The sequence below is a fragment of the Oryctolagus cuniculus genome, chromosome 4, assembly GCF_964237555.1.
Source record: "Oryctolagus cuniculus chromosome 4, mOryCun1.1, whole genome shotgun sequence".
NCBI lineage: Eukaryota > Metazoa > Chordata > Mammalia > Lagomorpha > Leporidae > Oryctolagus > Oryctolagus cuniculus.
In genome coordinates this window covers 123,025,064-123,043,365 of record NC_091435.1, presented here as the reverse complement: position 1 = coordinate 123,043,365, position 18,302 = coordinate 123,025,064, and the positions used below count along the sequence as shown (strand labels likewise).

Below are 18,302 nucleotides of genomic sequence, written 5' to 3'. Positions count from 1 at the left end.
GAATGGCTATTATCAAAAGAAAAACAAATACTGGTAAGAATGTGGAGAAAGAATTATTAAACATTGTTGGTAGGAATGTAAATTAGTACAGTCACTGTGGAAAGCAATATGGAGATTCTTTAAACAATTAGAACTCAAGGCCAGCGCCGCGGCTTAATAGGCTAATCCTCCGCCTAGCGGCGCTGGCACACTGGGTTCTAGTCCCGGTCGGGGCGCTGGATTCTGTCCCGGTTGCCCCTCTTCCAGGCCAGCTCTCTGCTGTGGCCAGGGAGTGCAGTGGAGGATGGCCCAAGTGCTTGGGCCCTGCACCCCATGGGAGACCAGGAGAAGCACCTGGCTCCTGGCTCCTGCCTTCGGATAGGCGCGGTGTGCCGGCCGCAGTGTGCTGGCCGCGGTGGCCATTGGAGGGTGAACCAACGGCAAAAGGAAGACCTTTTTTCTGACTCTCTCTCTCTCTCACTGTCCACTCTGCCTGAAAAAAAAAAAAAAAAAAAAAAAACCACCTCAAGCTACTCATATCAATCCCATCCCATTATTGGATATATACCCATTACTGGGTATATACTCAAAAGACATAAACTCCTATCAAAGAGATGGTTGTGTGTATGTGGTACATATACACAATGGAATATTATTTGACTATTAAAAAGAATGAAATTCTGTCATTTGCAGCAAAATAGATGGAACTATGGGATAACATGTGGAATGAAACAAGCAAGACACAGAAAGACAAACATGGCATATTCTTCCTTATATTTGGGAGCTAAAATTGAAAAACACAAAAACTCAACCTGGACACATAATGTTGATAACTGGAGGCTGGATGAAAGGCAGGGATAAAATATTTTGTATGAAAAATGTAGGAGAAGATAAGTGAGTTTATAAAATGTGACAAAGTGACTAATTTGAGATAGTAATAGAGAAAATGGGAGGAGAGGTTATATTAAACCTCTTTGTTTTACTACTTCATAATTTTTGTTTTGTAAATTTAAAATCATTCTGAAATAAAAGGTTTGAAAAGGAGAGTAGGAGGTTTTCAAAGGCCAAAAATTCTTGTAGATTTTCAAACTAGAAAGGAAAAGGCCACTGAAACATCCTACAGGTTCTTTTTTATTTTAAGATTTATTTATTTATTTGAACAGAGATACAGAAGAAAAGGAGAGAGAGAGAGAGAGAGAGAGAGATCTTCCATCTGCTGGCTCATTCCCCAAGTGGCCGCAACAGCTGGGCAGGGCCAGACCAAGGCCAGGAGCCAGGAGCTTCACCCAGGATTCCTACATGGATGTAGGGGCCCAAGGACTTGAGTCATCTTCTGCTTTCTCAGGCACATTAGTAGGAAGCTGGATTGGAAGTGGAGCAGCTAGAACTTGAAGCAGCGCCCATATAAGATGCCAACACTCCAGGAGGAGGCTTGACCTTCTACACCACAGTGCCAGCCCCTACAGGTTTTAATTTCTCAAAAAATGTCAATCTGTATTAGAAATGTAAGCAAAAAGCTTTTGGGGTCATTTTTGTTTATTCAAGCAGAAAGTTTCTTGGAAAAAACTGCTGTGGAGAGTCTAGCAGTGATGGGTCCATTTCTTGTTCTGACACATAAGGATCCATTGTTATGTAATTCCAATCTCCTATGTAAGTTTCTGGCTGGGTCTAGGTTTTGTGTTTTTTCTTTTTTGCCTATGAAGTTCTTTGGTGATGATTTGTAAGATTTGGACCAAACTAGCTGTGTTTCCCTTGTTTTTTTTTTTTTTTTTTTTTTTTTTAACTTTAATTTAGCAAATATAAATTTCCAAAGTACAGCTTATGGATTACAATGGCTTTTCCCCCCCATAACTTCCCTCCCACTCGCAACCCTCCCAACTCCCACTCCCTCTCCTATTCTATTCACATCAAGATTCATTTTCAATTATCTTTATATACAGAAGATCAACTTAGTATATACTAAGTAAAGATTTCAACAGTTTGCACCCACATAGAAACACAAAGTGAAAAATACTGTTTGAGTACTAGTTATAGCATTAATTCACACCGAACAACACATTAAGGACAGAGATCCTACATGAGGAGTAAGTGCACAGTGACTCCTGTTGTTGACTTAACAATTTGACACTCTTGTTTATGACGTCAGTAATCACCCTAGGCTCTTGTCATGAGTTGCCAAGGCTATGGAAGCCTTTTGAGTTTGCCGACTTCGATCTTATTTAGACAATGTCATAGTCAAAGTGGAGGTTCACTCCTCCCTTCAGAGAAGGTACCTCCTTCTTTGATGGCCCATTCTTTCTTTCTTTTTTTTTTTTTTTTTGACAGGCAGAGTTAGACAGTGAGAAAGAGAGACAGAGAAAGGTCTTCCTTTGCTGTTGGTTCACCCTCCAATGGCCACCACGGCCAGCACGCTGTGGCCGGCGCAACGCGCTGATCCAATGGCAGGAGCCAGGTACTCATCCTGGTCTCCCATGGGGTGCAGGGCCCAAGCACGTGGGCCATCCTCCACTGCACTCCCGGGCCACAGCAGAGAGCTGGCCTGGAAGAGGGGCAACCGGGACAGAATCCAGCACCCTGACTGGGACTAGAACCCAGTGTGCCAGTGCCGCAAGGCAGAGGATTAGCCTAGTGAGCCGCGGCGCTGGCCTAATGGCCCATTCTTTCTATTGGGATCTCACTCAAAGAGATCCTTCATTTAGGTGTGGTGTTGTTTTTTGTTTGTTTGTTTGTTTGTTTGTTTTTTGCCAGAGTGTCTTGGCTTTCCATGCCTGAAATACTCTCATGGGCTCTTCAGCCAGATCCGAATGCCTTAAGGGCTGATTCTGAGGCCAGAGTGCTGTTTAGGACATCTGCCATTCTATGAGTCTGCTCTGTATCCCACTTCCCATGTTGGATCATTCTTTCCCTTTTTGATTCTATCAGTCAGTATTAGCAGACATTAGTCTTGTTTATGTGATCCCTTTGACTCTTAGTCCTATCGTTATGATCAATTGTGAACTGAAATTGATCACTTGGACTAGTGAGATGGCATTGGTACATGCCATCTTGATGGGATTGTATTGGAATCCCCTGGCACATTTCTAACTCTACCATTTGGAGCAAGTCAGCTTGAGCATGTCCCAAATTGTGCATCTCCTCCCTCTCTTATTCCCACTCTTATATTTAACAGAGATCACTTTTCAGTTAAATTTAAAAACCTAAGAATAATTGTGTGTTAACTACAGAGTTCAACCAATAGTATTAAGTAGAACAAAAAAATATACTGAAAGGGATAAAGTATTAAGTTGTACATCAACAGTCAGGACAAGGGCCGATCAAGTCACTCTTTCTCATAGTGTCCATTTTATTTCATCAGGTTTCCTTTTTGGTGCTCAGTTAGTTGTCTTTATCAGTTTTGTTCTTGTTCTTGTATTCTATTGTGTCTGTTGTTTTTCACTTTTTGTATTTATTTTCCTTATATAGTTCCTCATTTTTTGTTTTCTTTTTTGGTGTCAATTCTTTTGCTTATTTTCCATTGTTGTCTTCATTTTCTCATTTTCCATTTCTTGTGTTTATCTCATTTCTTGTTTTTCTCGTTTTCAATGCTTCTGTTTAGATCCGACTATTAGACCTACTGATTAGCATCATTAGTGTACTTAATTCGGTCAGTGTTTTCTATTCAGTTTGCTCATTTTTTGTGTTTTTTTTTTTTTTATTTCAACCATGTTAGTTGTCATGGTGATAGTATGGTGTAGTTAATGAAGTTAGTATTACCTGTAATATTAGCACAGTTATTATTAATTTTCATTTGTTTCACAGTTATCATACCTAGTGTAGTTGATTGGTTATGTTACAAGTGCTTTACAGACAATAGTGAGCTGGGTTCTACCACAATAGAAGGGTTCATGACCTTCCACCACAAGGAGGCCCTCAGTGGACGCCAGCTCATTGGGATCATTGGCCAGGGCAGCCAATGTAACCAATCATCTGCAAAGTTAAACTATAGTGGCCCTGAAAGTCATCCCAAGAGAACACAGGGGCTCTTCCAGCTTCCAGCAAGTGTGGGTAGAAGTGGACACAGTGAGGGGCATACATCACCCACACATAAAAGGCTGTTGCAGATAAGGCAAGACAGAGCATATGGGACAACAACTTTCTGCGTTTCATGGGACACTCCCCAGCCCCACCAGGTACTGCGACCCCGAAGAGTTCCTGCATGAGGAATTCAATGGTGACAAAGCAGTCATCGGGAGCCTGGGGGTGGTCTTGTACACTACAGTGACAGGGTCCCTGCTCCTTATTGAGAAGACCAGGGTGCAGCTGGAGGATAACATCCTGTCTGGATATTACCAGCTTCCACCTTAGATAAGCCTAGTGCTTGAAACACCTCCCAGAAAGAGTGCTGAGCGATGACCCCAGGGAAAAGCCCATAGTGGAAGACATTACGGGCCACCAGTGGCTCAACATGGGACAGAAAGAACCAGAAAGAAGTGAAGTGGCAAATGTGGAGCCTCAGGGATCTCCCCTGGATCCCGAGAACTAAGAATCCATGGCGGGCTTTCAGCTGGGCCATGAAGAAGGCTTCCTGACACCTAATCAATGTCCCTTGGGCTGTGCTGGGAGAAATCTCAGCAGAAGGGCTACACCTAACTGGAATTGACCTAAATCATGAATATGGAGCCTCCAGGTTCTCCTCAGGACCCCCAGATCTAAGAACATCTGGAGGGCCTGGGCTTTCAGCTGGGCCATAAGGAAGATTCCGTGACTTCCAGTCAACAAGGCAGCGCCTTACCCCTCAGGCTGCAGAGGGGCTACCCCAGGGTGAATTGACATGTAGGCCTCAGGCTGGTTGCTCCCCTCAAAGCCTGCTATTCCTCCGAGCCTCCCTGATGGCTTGGATCTCAGGAGGAGCATGCGTGGGCATGCGGTCCCCAGCTCCCAACCGCTACTACCTGAAGTGGACCAGTCGGCTGAGATGAAAGCCCTCAGAAGAGCCCGCACAACAGACTCTCCCCTACCTAGCATGGTGAGGCAGAACCCCACTCCCCAGACCAGCTCCGCAGCAAGGCCCTGTGGCCTCCCCTTCCACCGCAGCACCAGGAGCAGTGAGGGCCACCTGGAAGAAGGGAGCTGCTCCCAGACAGAAGAAAGTGTCCCAGTAAGGCGATGGTGCGGGTGCAAGGGGGCCCCTCCATCTCCTGTATGATGTTGTAATGTGCCAGCCCTAGGGACAGGCAAGGAAACTGGCTCCCTTGTAGCCTAAGTCAAGGGAAATTCTCCCAAGGAGGGGCCCTCAAGCTCAGCTGCCTGAGTTTTACTGTGTTTTATTTAGCATTTTGTTCATGATTCTCATGAATAAAAATCATAAGTGTATGAAAGAAAGAAAGAAAAAAAGAAAAGTGGTGACTCAAATAAGAGAAAGGAGGAAGAGGAGGTAACGGAACAGCTGGAAAACATTATCTCCCCCCAGACAACAAAGCACTCAATGCTGGTGGGCAGCTAACATTGCAGGGTTTTGAGAAAACAATAGGGAAAGCCCTTTGTGATGCCCAACCCCCAAATGTGGGCTATGTTCAAATTCCACAAAGCTAAGATGTTAAGTTGATGCTTTTGGATACCAAGAGAAACATTTTCAAAATGATAATATTCAGTGTAGTAATTTAACCTTTCTAAGCCATCTGGAAGACACAACAATTTGGAAATCACTAGTGGTAAACACGGGATCTTGTTTTTCTTTCTGCCACTACCATTTAAACTAAGTCAAGTCTACAGCCACTTGGAGCTGGTATATTTCTATTCAGAGTCTTGAAAAAAAGGGGAGGGGGGATAATAAATGCATGCTGGTTTCACAGGGAGATACGTGAAATATTTTTGGATGACTTCATCAATGAAAACCTCCCCCAAACTTTGGAAATATCAATGATCAATAAAAAGTGCTCTTCTGGAAAGTCTCCAAGTTATCAAACTGAGCAAGTATTTTTAGTTTACTTTGAATAGAGTGATGTGCAATTGTGGACCTTTAACTAAAGTTTATAGATCTCGTAAACATAATTACATAGTACCAGAAATTCCAGGTCTCAGGCTCGCAGCTCAATATTTTGTCACCACTGGGTTTGTCCAATTTTTCATAGCACAAAGTAAACAACAGAACTGACCCTTGGCCAGCACCGCGGCTCACTAGGCTAATCCTCCGCCTTGCGGCGCCGGCACACCGGGTTCTCGTCCCGGTCGGGGCGCTGGATTCTGTCCCAGTTGCTCCTCTTCCAGGCCAGCTCTCTGCTGTGGCCCGGGAGTGCAGTGGAGGATGGCCCAAGTGCTTGGGCCCTGCACCCCATGGGAGACCAGGATAAGTACCTGGCTCCTGCCATCGGATCAGTGCGGTGCGCTGGCCGCAGCGCACTGGTCGCGGCGGCCATTGGAGGGTGAACCAACGGCAAAGGAAGACCTTTCTGTCTCTCTCTCTCACTGTGCACTCTGCCTGTCAAAAAAAAAAAAAAAAAAAAAAAAAAAGAACTGACTCTCAGGTTGTTTAAAGTATGGTATGCATATGTACATAGCTGTTATGTATTTAAAGAATGCTTCTATGTACAGCTTAACTTAAAAACTTTATTCTCTGCACAGTAACGTAAAATGAAATGTCTCAGGGCAATTTGGACTAAAATTCTTCATACCAAGTTGCCAGTGACTATTCTTCTAGGAATATTCCTTTCAGAAACTAGTGAATCTCTGAGTGTTGCAGGAGTCAAGCCCTTCCGAAATGAAATAATGAAGCTGATGATTGGGCTGGGTACCACGATAGCCTTGGTCAAAGGTGGACATTGCACCTTTTTAAGGCACGAGAAGATTGTCAGATAACCTCAACTGCTTCCACCCCACTCTACGCCGATGACTTGCACCATCTTCTCTCAGTGTATTTATGTGTGTGTGCACACAGTTGAATACACAGATGTGCTGCCTGAGATCGGTGAGTGAGTCTTTGCACCTCTCTCTAATCTTGGTTTTCCTGAACAGGGGGATGAGGAGACAGATATGGTAAGCCCCAGAAGTCTAGTTCCTTGTTTTAAAAAATGTTAATAGATTTTGGGGCCAGCCTTGTGATGTAGCAGGTTAAACCGCTGCCTACAATTCCAACAGCCCATATGAACTGGATTTATGACCTGGTTGCTCCACTTGCAATCCAACTCCCTGTTAACATGCCTGGGAAAGCAGTGGATGATGGCTCAAATGCTTCAGTCTCTGCTACCTATGTGGGAAACTGGATGGAGTTCAAGGCCACTTGATTTTGCCTGGCCCAACCCTGGCTGTTTGTCATTTGGGGAGTGAACCAGGGGATGAAAGATTGTCTCTGTCTATCTGTCTCTCTCTCTCTCTCTCTCTCTCTCTCTTCTCTCAATATGACTCTACCTTTAAAATAAGTAAACTTTTAAAAAATGCTAGCAGATCTAGGTACCATGGTCATGGAAGCCATGAGCGCCTCCTTCATCTCACCTGTGACGCTTAAGGGCACTCTTACCCCAAGACAGCCTGTGACCAGAACGCAGGAGCTCGGCGGCCCGGTCGACCCACTCCCTCCACACTGGCTGGATTTGTCCTCACCAGCCTCACGTTACTCCGTTACTGGCTCCCCGCCTCTAGGCACATGCGCAGTGCGTATCATCACACTCACACGGGAGCTATCCGCAGGCGTCAAGAAAGCTTGGGAAGTGCGTTGGCGAAGCGGCCATCCTCCAGGTCTTGATGAAAGCTGCTGCAGGGCATGCTTGTCCCATAAGCTGGGGAGGCTCTCAGCCTCTCCCTCTGCGGGGGCAGTGACGTGGGAGGCAGACTACTGAGCGCCCAGGAACTCCTCGGAAGGCAAGAGGCATCAAAGCACGAAATCTGCCCTGCTCTGTGTGTGTTCTGCGTCTGCCTCTTTGCTCCAAAGTCTCACGATAAAACCTGTCCCCTGGCACCATCAGTGGGTGGGTCCTCATTTGTCTCACACTCCTGGGTCTTTACTGCTTCTTCTCTCCTCTCCAGTTCCAGTCTAGGTCACTGTTGCGATGGGCAAAGACAGAGGGACATGGGAAGAGGCACAGCAAACTTACTACTGTCCAAAATGACCCCTCCCCTGGTTCCTGTTGACTAATCTAAGCCTTCTTTTCGCTCCTGAACAGCTCCTACAACAGCTTTGATAAGCTCATAATCTAGTCAGCCTTTGTGACCACAACCACCTCTTCCCTGGGCTAATCATTGTCTCCCCCAGGTCATTTTTTTAGGCTACTGATCATTTGTCTCACTAATCTCTCTATTTGTTTCTGCAGCTAATAGCTGATCCCCAAATACCCGCTGTAATTTTCTAACAAGCAGAACTCCAATTCTCCATTAAGAAATCTTCCTCTAAAGTGTAATTAAAGATCATCTAAGAAAAACAGGGCTAATTTTGAACAACCTACAAGCGATTTTTTTTCCCTCTGCCAGAAGGAAGGGTGCTTAAGGGGAATTAAAAATCACTTTACAAAATTATAAACAGGTCTAATGCAACCATTTTGATCAACAGGCTTGTTATCAAGTAATATCTCTAAAATTAAGGACAGTGATTTTAAAAGGAAAGACTGAATAAAAATCTTCTGCTATTCGATAGGCATATCAGCCAAGCAATTACTAATTCTGTGTTTAACTATAGCCCTTTACATCAGCAATGAAAGCAAAACTTAGTTTGTGAGATCCTATTAAATTAGCATTGATTTTGTTTTACCACCGAGCTAAAAGAATATCAACATTAAGGAGTGTTTTTATAACCCTATGTAAAGTATGCACATACACTGAATTTAGTTCACAGGCTGTTTATCTCACTATTTACAATGAACCAAAACGGTTCGTCCCCAGCATAGCGTTTTTATATATGGCCATAGAAGAAAATATGGCTATTAACAAACTGAGAGTCCAACAAATAAAAGTAAAATTGAACCGTTTATTTAGTGTGGCATTATGCCTTTAGCTATAATGTAAATTAAAAATATATTACTCAAAAATAAATGCAGTTTTGAAGTTAAAAAGAAACAAAGCACTACTCTATTAAGTAGAGCACAAGACGGCCTCTACTGTGCAAATGCAAATCCACTAAAGTGTGATCCAACAGTACATGTTAGAAATTGCTGGCGTTTGAGTCATTACACAAAGGAAGGGCTCATTTAGAGGAAATGGTGACATATGCCAGTTATTTTCTCAATGCTGCTGATGTTTGTAAATATGTCTCATTGTTTAGAGGCAAAAGGAATATCACATGTATTTGATTAAATAGTAAATAAAGTACAGATTTCCTGTTTTTTTTTTTAAATCTGTTCAAATGAGAAATAAATGCAATCAGACCTTGAAACATAAAAATTCCAAAAGTTATGACAAAATATGGCACAGCGTTAGCGGAGGTGTTGAAACCACTCACCAAAGTCGTCATGGGGAGCTAAGTCTCACTGATACCTGCAAAGACGTATCACACCAGGTTTGTTACAAATGTGATAGCGATGTGTTGAACTTTGTTACTTTGCAAGAACCTGATATTTTTCATATTATGTGAATCTAAAATTGATGGAAAGAAGGACAGCTATTAGTCTTGTGTCAAAAGGCCTTTCCATAACAGAAATGTATTAGCCATTTGAGATTTAACCATAACCCTTGGGAACTCTCTAAGCACCTAGAAACAATTTCAAAGAGTAATATAACTTTAGATGAATTTTCCATATTCCATTTTTCTCTTACATACTTGTCTTAGGGTATGCTGAGCATCTCCAGAGTTCTTTATATATATATACACAAAAGAATTAGGGGCTGGTGCTGTGGTGCAGCAGGTTAAAGCCACAGCCTGCAGTACCAGCATCTCATGTGGGCACCTGTTCAAGTACTGGCTGCTCCACTTCTGATCCAGATCCCTGCTAATATACCTGGAAAATCAGCAGAAAATGGTCCACATACTGGGCCCTGCACCCACTTGGGTGACCCAGAAGAAGTTCCTGGCCCTTGACTTTGGCCTGGCCCAGCCAGGTCATTGCAGCCATTTGGGGAGTGAACCAGCAAATGGAAAATCGATTCTCTCCCCCCCCCCCCTTTCTCTCTCTCTGTCTCTAACTCTGCCTTTCAAATAAATAAATAAATCTTTAAAAATAAGAATTAGAAAGTGGACGCAAATTCTATGATCCAAATAAATCAGCTCACTCTCATTCATTAAAGGGTTTATTTCTAGAGCCTTTCTGAGTGTGCTGAGAATATTACTGGAGAGAAGCCACTATACTATCTATCAGATTGTTGACTGAACAATAGAGCTTCTTCTAGTGATATTGTTGTTGTTCTAGTAACATTCATACTGTAGAAGGGATGAACCTTCACTCCGCGTCTGGTACTATGCTAGCCACTCTCCATGCAATAATATATTCAACTTGCACAAGGGCCCTGTGCATATTTCCACTTTACAGTAAAGGAAACTCACATACAGGGAACCAGCCTTAGGGTAACTCCTGTCAGACACAAAACTGAAGATTGTTCTATCAGATAGCAAGATCGATAGACCCAAAAACATCAGATATTTGAAAATCTTTTCTCCCCAACTATAGAAATTCACTATTTTAATAAACAGCTCCCAATTTTGTTTTTTAAAGCACATTCTGCTCCCAGAATAAGAGAAAAGTTCTTGTGCAGGCACCCACAAGACAAACATAGTCATTTATTATAAACTGTATGGCATACAGTATATATTGCTGCCATGTCTCTAGATACCATATCAACTTAGGGCAAGACTTGTGGCTTTAAAATACTAGCTGTAGGTCCACATGACAAATAGCCTTGCCGATTATTTTGAGTATTTTTGGCTGAACTGCTTGTCAGTCTGATTAGCTCAGCATTGGCTTGACCGTGTGAAGTGGCGAAAGAAGTCCATCTGGCAGGAGGAAAAGGATCAGCCTTGTGAGTTGCTGATTCTCCATTGTTAGCACTGGATTAAAACCAATCCCTTTAACTACTTACTTCATGAGAGTTTTTTTTTTTTTTTTTAATTATTTCCACCAAACCATTTGTAAGCACACTGGACACATCTAGAGACCAACATGGGTGTCAGTCTCCCCAGTGCTCTCCAGCCACCCTCTCCACATTGCAACCCCCCTCCCAGTCTATCCTTGGAGTCACGCAGTGGTTTGCTTTGCAGGCCCCAGTGAGGGCAACCGTGCCAACCAGCATCTTAGGTAATTAGTGAAGTTTGATTTCCTTCTTTTTTGTTTTCTAATAAACATTCCAGTGCTTCATCTGACTCTCCCTCAGCGTCGCTGGCCCCTACTTTGGATACCAATGCTCTAGCAAAAATCTGCAGTCGGCAAAGAGGCATAAACACTGCCTTCAGTGCAATGCCTTCTGGATGGGTTTTCACTGACTGCCCAAGTTATGTTTGCCTAGCATCTCTGAACAGAATAAAAGATAGGGGTAATATTAGACAATGGTCTGGAAGCCCCAGTCATGTCACTTACCACCAAGTTACTTCATCCTTTGGAGTCTCAGCGCTTTACAATTGTGAGGACTGGTTGAGCGACCTTTAACAAAACGTTTAGTTCTGGAGGCATAAAGTCAGCATGACAAGTATCAGCTGAATTACTACCAAATTTTTGATGCTAAAAAATATTTCAGTGGGCAGTCTCTCATGGGAAAGTACTGTCCCATGAATTAGGAAAGACATACCATATCTCCATAGGCAAAGGCTTATTATAACAATAGAAGGATACTTCAAAAATCTGTGGAAAAAATAGAATTGAAAAGTAAGTTTATTTTGCTGCAAAAATTTTTGAAATCCAAGCATTGGTTTTTCCAAAATATGCATTTTTCCATAAATTGTCTGAAGATGTCTCTTAAGCCGGGATTTCAAAAATTTTTGCACCAAAAGGAAGTTATTTTTTAGTCCATTTTCCATGGAATTTTTGAAGCCCCTTCATATATAATTATACCAATTAAAGTCCTACACCTGAGTCCCAACCTTTGACCTGGCTTCATAACAAACAAATTCAAACAATAATGCTTTGATTTTCTTAGAAACTAAGCAATAATCCAGAAAACATACTGTTTTCTTCTGGTTAAAATAAATCACTGATCCCCAAACCAGCAGCATCAGCATCACAAGGGAGCACTGTTTTGTTTTCTTATTTCATACTTTTTTAATTAATTAATTTTTCAGGAATACAAATTTCATATGTACAACTTTAGGAATATAGTTATTCTTCCCACCATACCTGCCATCCCACCCATACCCGCCATCCCACCCATACCCCCACCCCTCCTCCTCCTCCCTCTCCCCTTCTCAGCCCCATTCTCCACTAAGATTCATTTTCAATTAACTTTGTACACGGAAGACCAACTCCATACTAAGTAAAGATTTCAATAATTTGCACACACACAAAACCACTGAGAACAAGTATCACAGTTAACTCTCATAATACAGCTCATTAAAGACAGAGGTCCTGCATGGGGAGTTAGTGCACAGTGACTCTTATTGTTAATTTAACAATTAACACTCTATGTATGATGTCAGTGACCACCCGAGGGTCTTGACATGAGCTGCCTAGGCTATGGAATATGGAAGCCTTTTGAATCCACAAACTCCATCAATATTTAGACAGGGCCATAAGCAAAGTGGAAGTTCTCTCCTCCCTTTAGAGAAAAGTACATCCTCCTACGATGGCCACTTCTTTCCACTGGGATCTTACAGAGATCCTTTATGTAGAATTTTTTTTTTGCCACAGTGCCTTGGCTTTCCATGCCTGAAATGGGGAGCATGGTTAAAAATGCATTGTGGCATAGCTGGTAAAGTCCCCACCTGCAACACCAGCATCCAATATGAGTGCCCATTCAAGTTTGGATTGCTCCACTTCCAATCCAGCTCCCTGAAAGGCACCTGGGAAAGCAGCGGGAGATGACACAAATGCTTGGGCCTCTGCACTCATGCGGGCCACCAGCAAGAGGTTCCTGGCTCCTGCCTTCTGTCTGGCCCAGCCCTAGCCTTTGTGGCCATTTGGGAAGTGAACCAGCAGATGGAAGATATCTTCCTCTCTGTCTCTCTTTCTCTCTCTGTAACTCTGCCTTTCAAATAAATAATAAATACATCTTGAAAAAAATGCAAATTATCAGCCCCAGCCCTCTTGAGTCACAAACTCCTGAGACGACTCTGTGTATTAACAAGCTCTGCAGGTGTCTCTGATACCTGCTAAAGTTTGAGAACTGGTAGTATGGATTGTTCCTGTCTTCTAAAAAGAGCAGGTGTTTGTTTTTCAGTCTCACTTATCAGCTGTATTAATTTTCACTATGTACTTCCACCTAATGAAGTGAACCCTTCCTTATGGACATTGAAATGTGAGGGCAATGATAAGGATAACCACGGGAGTTGAAATTGGTTTGATTTGTTAAAACTGCTCAAAGGTTTAACAGAAACACTTGGCTATAATTCAGGAATGTTATAAATTCAAGATTGTTGCTGTTCATGAGATAGATTTGCAAAGAAACTTGTATCCATAGGTTATAATATCCGCTGCAATTTTGTGCAATAAATAAAGTTCAATAGCTGTTCACGGTTCTGTTTTCTTGGTAATACATGTATGGCTGTCTCGCAGCTGTTCTTTGAATGAAGAAACAAAAACGCCCACTTCATTTTCTCAGTATTGCATTTGATAGTATTCAGCACTAAACAATTTACTCTTAATGACATAGCTGGGTAAGCAGCACTAGCAAGGGCAGCTGAGGTTTTGCCAGCACCGCCCTGCTCCTCTGCCTGCTGTAGCCCTGCCTCCCCCCCCACACACACTGCTGCAACCACTCCCCTTCCATGCACCACTCCCACCCCCTTTTCACACACTGCTCAAACCCCCTTTCTGTCCACCAGTCAAACCCTCTTCCTCTTCGCTTTTGTGGAAGACTACAGCTTTCTATGATTTGGCGACTCAGAACCAGCACCAGCTAGAAATATCCAATATGGTTGTAGACTGTGTCCCTGTGATGACATTTAGGTCACTATAATGTTATAATAAAATTACCATGACTGACACTCCCGATCCCATCAAGCACCTGACACCAAGACACTTCCAAGACTTCCAAAACAAGGCACCGTACTAAAGCCATGACCCAAATGCCACCCCCTGTGAATATTCAGTTAAGCCCTAGCCCCAGAAACAATCCTCTATGCCTTAAGATGGTATGAAAGGACAGCCTGGGTTGGCGCTGTGGTGCAGCAGACAAAGCTGCCTCCCACAACGCAGGCATCCCGTATACACAGGTTTGTGTGCAGGCTGCTCCGCTTCCAGTCCAGCTCCCAGATAATGGCCTGGGAAAGCAGCGGGTGATGGGCCCTGTGTTTGGGCCCTTATACCCACGTGACATGGGAGACCCGGAAGTGGCTCCAGGTTCCTATCTAATGTCTGGCCCACCACTGGCCTTTGTGGCTACCTGGGGAGTGAATCAACAGTTCGAAGATCTCTTTCTCTGTCTCGCCCTCCCTCTCTCTGTAACTCTTTCTTTCTTTTTTAAAGATTTATTTTTATTTATTTGAAAGGCAGAGTTACAGAGAGGCAGAGGGAGAGAGAGAGATCTTCCATCTGCTGGTTCACTCCTCAAATGACTGCAACGGCCAGAGCTGAGCCACTCTGAAGCCAGGAGCTTTTTCTGGGTCTCCCACGTGGGTGCAGGGGCCCAAGGACTTGGGCCATCTTCTACTGCTTTCCCAGGCCATAACAGAGAGCTGGATTGGAAGTGGAGGAGCAGGGACTAGAACTGGCACCTCTGTGGGATGCCAACACAGCAGGTGGCGGCTTTACCAGCTACGCCATAGTGCCAGCCCCTGTAACTCTTTCAAATAAATAAATCTTAAAAAAAAAAAAAAAAAAAAAGGAGGGGCTGAACCTTGTTGATTGCAGCTTATTTTCTCACAAGCTCTCCCACACTCATTCCTGAGTGGATACGTTCACTTTAAATAAATCTTGCCTCTCCCTCACCCTTACCTGTGTAGCTCTTCCTTGAATCCTTTCTCATGTGGAGGAGACAAGACACCGGACCCAGGGCCACCCCACCGCATTATTGTCATTTTTTATTTTACCAGTCAATTTTAACTCCCTGAACGTCATAGCTCTGTGTTGTTTTTCTTTAATTTGTCTCCTTTTCCTGGATTTTGTCCAATCTATAAAGATATCAGTAGCTCTGTAAAGGCAAATCCATACCTGATCTTAAACAAGCCATTTAATAAAACAGTGAGAGCCAGTTGAATCACATTGTCCCAGAAAGGAGGACTTGCACACTTTTCAATTACAGAAACAGGCTTCTGTCTAGATCATTCTGAATAATGTTCTAGTTACTGATTAAACTTAAGTGTACATATTGACAGGTGTTACCAGAGCTGGGTGTCCTACAAGACACTTCCCCTAACGCACACGACCCTTCCTTTGTATGAGCTATTAGTGACGGGCTGCACTATCATTTTCCACATGGTCTGGGTTCTACTGGCAGAGATTTTTGCCCACTCACATGATTTTACTTATAAGGCAGAAAATGGGCAATTGCCAGGCATAGATGGCCTTTCAGTATTAGGATTGACAGATGAAATGTTGCAATACATTTGCGAAATTTGATGAAAGAAGGAAAGAACATTCTCAGATAATAAAGTATGGCCCAACTCCAGAGAGCCAGCTGTGAACTTGATTCTCTAAAAATGATTTCCATGGTCCAATTGCACTGTCTCTACAATTTTCCTCTTATACATCAGTCTGGATCTAGATTACATATATAAGATTTATTTAGTATTTGTTATTCATTTTGATTTATTATTACACTATTTGGACTCAACTTTCTCCACAATGTCTTCCATGAAAAATGATGTAACATTTATTGCACTTATTATACTTAATGATAAACCTTTCAGTATATTCACAAATGTAAAAAAAAGATCAAAATAGCACATATTTAATTTAATGCAACACATGATTTTACTTTAAGAGGTTTTACATGCATAAAAATCCTCAAGATTTTGACCTTTATTTAGGGCAACTTACTTTCAGCAGAAGAGTAATTTGAATCAATTCCTTTTCCTTTTAGATTATATTGGGGTCAAAATTCTTATGTGATCCTCATGTTTATTCGTGGGACATGACAAAGACAAAAATCTAACCACTAATTCCACACAAAAGACTTAGATAACTGTTTCTTATTTAATCATCTCTTATGTAAGATTTTGATGTTTTATTTCTCCTATCAAAGGAAAAAAGTTTATAAAATCTTATCGCAAAACAACTTTTTGGGGGTCAGACAAGTGCTTCTCAATGGAATGGAATGCCTTTATCGATTTAAAATGCCTTCCAAATCCCAGTCATGCAGTCCCCAGTGGGGATGGATTATAAGGGTTAACATATTTTTTCAAGTTAATCAAGACTCATTTTGGACTAACTCAATTCTTTCCCCCCAATTTAATGCTTCTATTTTTCACCAGTGACCTGAAAACATTTGATTTCATAGATGCCAACACAGACAAAAAACCCAAAACACCAAAGAGGACATTTTCATGGCCAGGGCAATTTGTTCATCTTGTTTAAGCTGTTGGTAAAATTCACATTTTCACTCCAAATTGTATACTTGTGAAATTTAGTCATTTTATTAAGATTGCCATGAAATGACTGAGTTTATTTTCTTGGCATACAGTTAAAAATAAAATTTTGGTGACTTCCTCCTATAATTTATTTTGAAACCTAAAAGCCTGACATTTTCATAAATCTTTTAAGAGTTTGGAAATGTGCTACCACGAAATTATCTAATTGTGTATTTAGTCCAGCCTACAAGCCAAAACAACCCATGGCATTAAAAACAAATGAATCTGAAGAAGTTTAATTCGGTGGAGGAGGCTTCCTAATATAAAACCAATATCAAATAGGAGATGTACCTTTGTATCTGACTGATAATGCAATTGTTATCCAGCAAAAAAAAAGAAATCACATTTTTAAAAGAAAATGAACTTTTCCCTATTTTTGTAACAAAAAAAGAACACTGCTTAAACTTCCCCCAGCCAAGAATGAGGACATCACCTTCGCATGGTCCTTCCCAGGGCAAGTTAGGCCAACTGAGAAAGAAGCGCTCAGTGCAGGGAGCTGAACGGGGGCGGCTGTGCGGACGAAGGAACAGTCTTCACTGAACAGAACACTCATCTATCCCGATGAACCACAGATGCAAAGTGCATCAGCTCAGAATGGACGAGACTTCATCCCAGTTCATCACATCTGAGAGTCCAGTTTGGGTTCAGTTTCTTTTTTATTTCCTCTTCCCCTGGGAAAGATGAGACTCTTCAGATTTTTGTAACTTTTAAATAAGTCAGGGTTAAGTTGTTAATTTACTTTATCTTGGAAAGCATTATGGATTTATCATTGTTAACCACTGGATTGGCTTTGTTTTTCTATACTATGAACCCTGATGTTCATGTCTCTTGCTCTCTAGAGAAAATGCCATTCTCCATGATTCCTATCTATTGTTACAATATTTTACAAATTCACCATTTTACAAATTCACTAAGCAATGGCAAAGTATTAAGCCCTGCTTACTCTGCTGGCAGCTGGCCCACTCTAATCACTGACCGCTAAACCTGCATTTGGTCACTAATGCACTAAAACATTGCTAATGACACAGAGGTATGACAAGATAAGACCAGTCCCATAATAAATGACTCCACAAAAGCAAAGTGGCAAAAGTAATTATAGAATCACATGGGCCGCCGGCCTTGAATTGTCATGGACATCCCATTCCATGTTCGGCTAAAACAGCTCAGAGATAACCTTAGGTTCTGCAGAAGCGGAGGTGGTATCTCAGATGTACTTCAACAGACGTGTGCTTCTGGTGGAGAACTAATTGTTCTATAGGAAAACATCTTCAATTTTTTTTTATTGCAAGATAAGCTCTTTTCCACTTTCAAGCTGTATTCTGAGTATACAATGAACCTTGCAAAAATTGGAATAAATGATTTTTAAATATTTTAACAATCTTGTACTAGATTAAAAGTTAAGTGTATTAAATACCACTAAGCATCACCAACTTCCCATGCATTCCCATAAAACTTCCCAAGAAGTTTTAACTTATGCATGCTTTATAACATAATTATATACCAGGTGAGTGTATTTCAATATGTCAATGGTTTGTCTGGTATAATTACCACCAAAGAAAAACCTCATCAACAAGCTGAATAAAGATGCTAATGAGAATTGTGAACAAACATTTTAAAATATTTAATGTTATTTTAAATATTGTTTCAATACACATAGAACTTTGTAGGCAGAATAATAAAACTAGACTATAATTCTGTAAGACTGGACGTGGAA

At 41.9% G+C, this 18,302-nt stretch overlaps 1 long non-coding RNA gene across 3 annotated transcripts in view; it reads right to left on the bottom strand.

Annotated features, from left to right (window-relative positions):
* LOC127482882 (uncharacterized) overlaps positions 1 to 11,700 on the bottom strand; it is a 36,119-nt gene extending 24,419 nt beyond the window's left edge. For 2 of the 3 annotated variants that reach the window (XR_011388086.1, XR_007908772.2), the window contains exons 1-3: positions 11,448 to 11,700; positions 9,383 to 9,516; positions 7,447 to 7,992 (exon numbers count right to left, since the gene is read on the bottom strand). This is a non-coding gene — a long non-coding RNA (uncharacterized lncRNA). The remainder of the gene's footprint in view (positions 1 to 7,446; positions 7,993 to 9,382; positions 9,517 to 11,447) is intronic. The other variant, XR_011388087.1, reaches the window with a different exon arrangement.
* Positions 11,701 to 18,302: the final 6,602 nt, after the last annotated feature.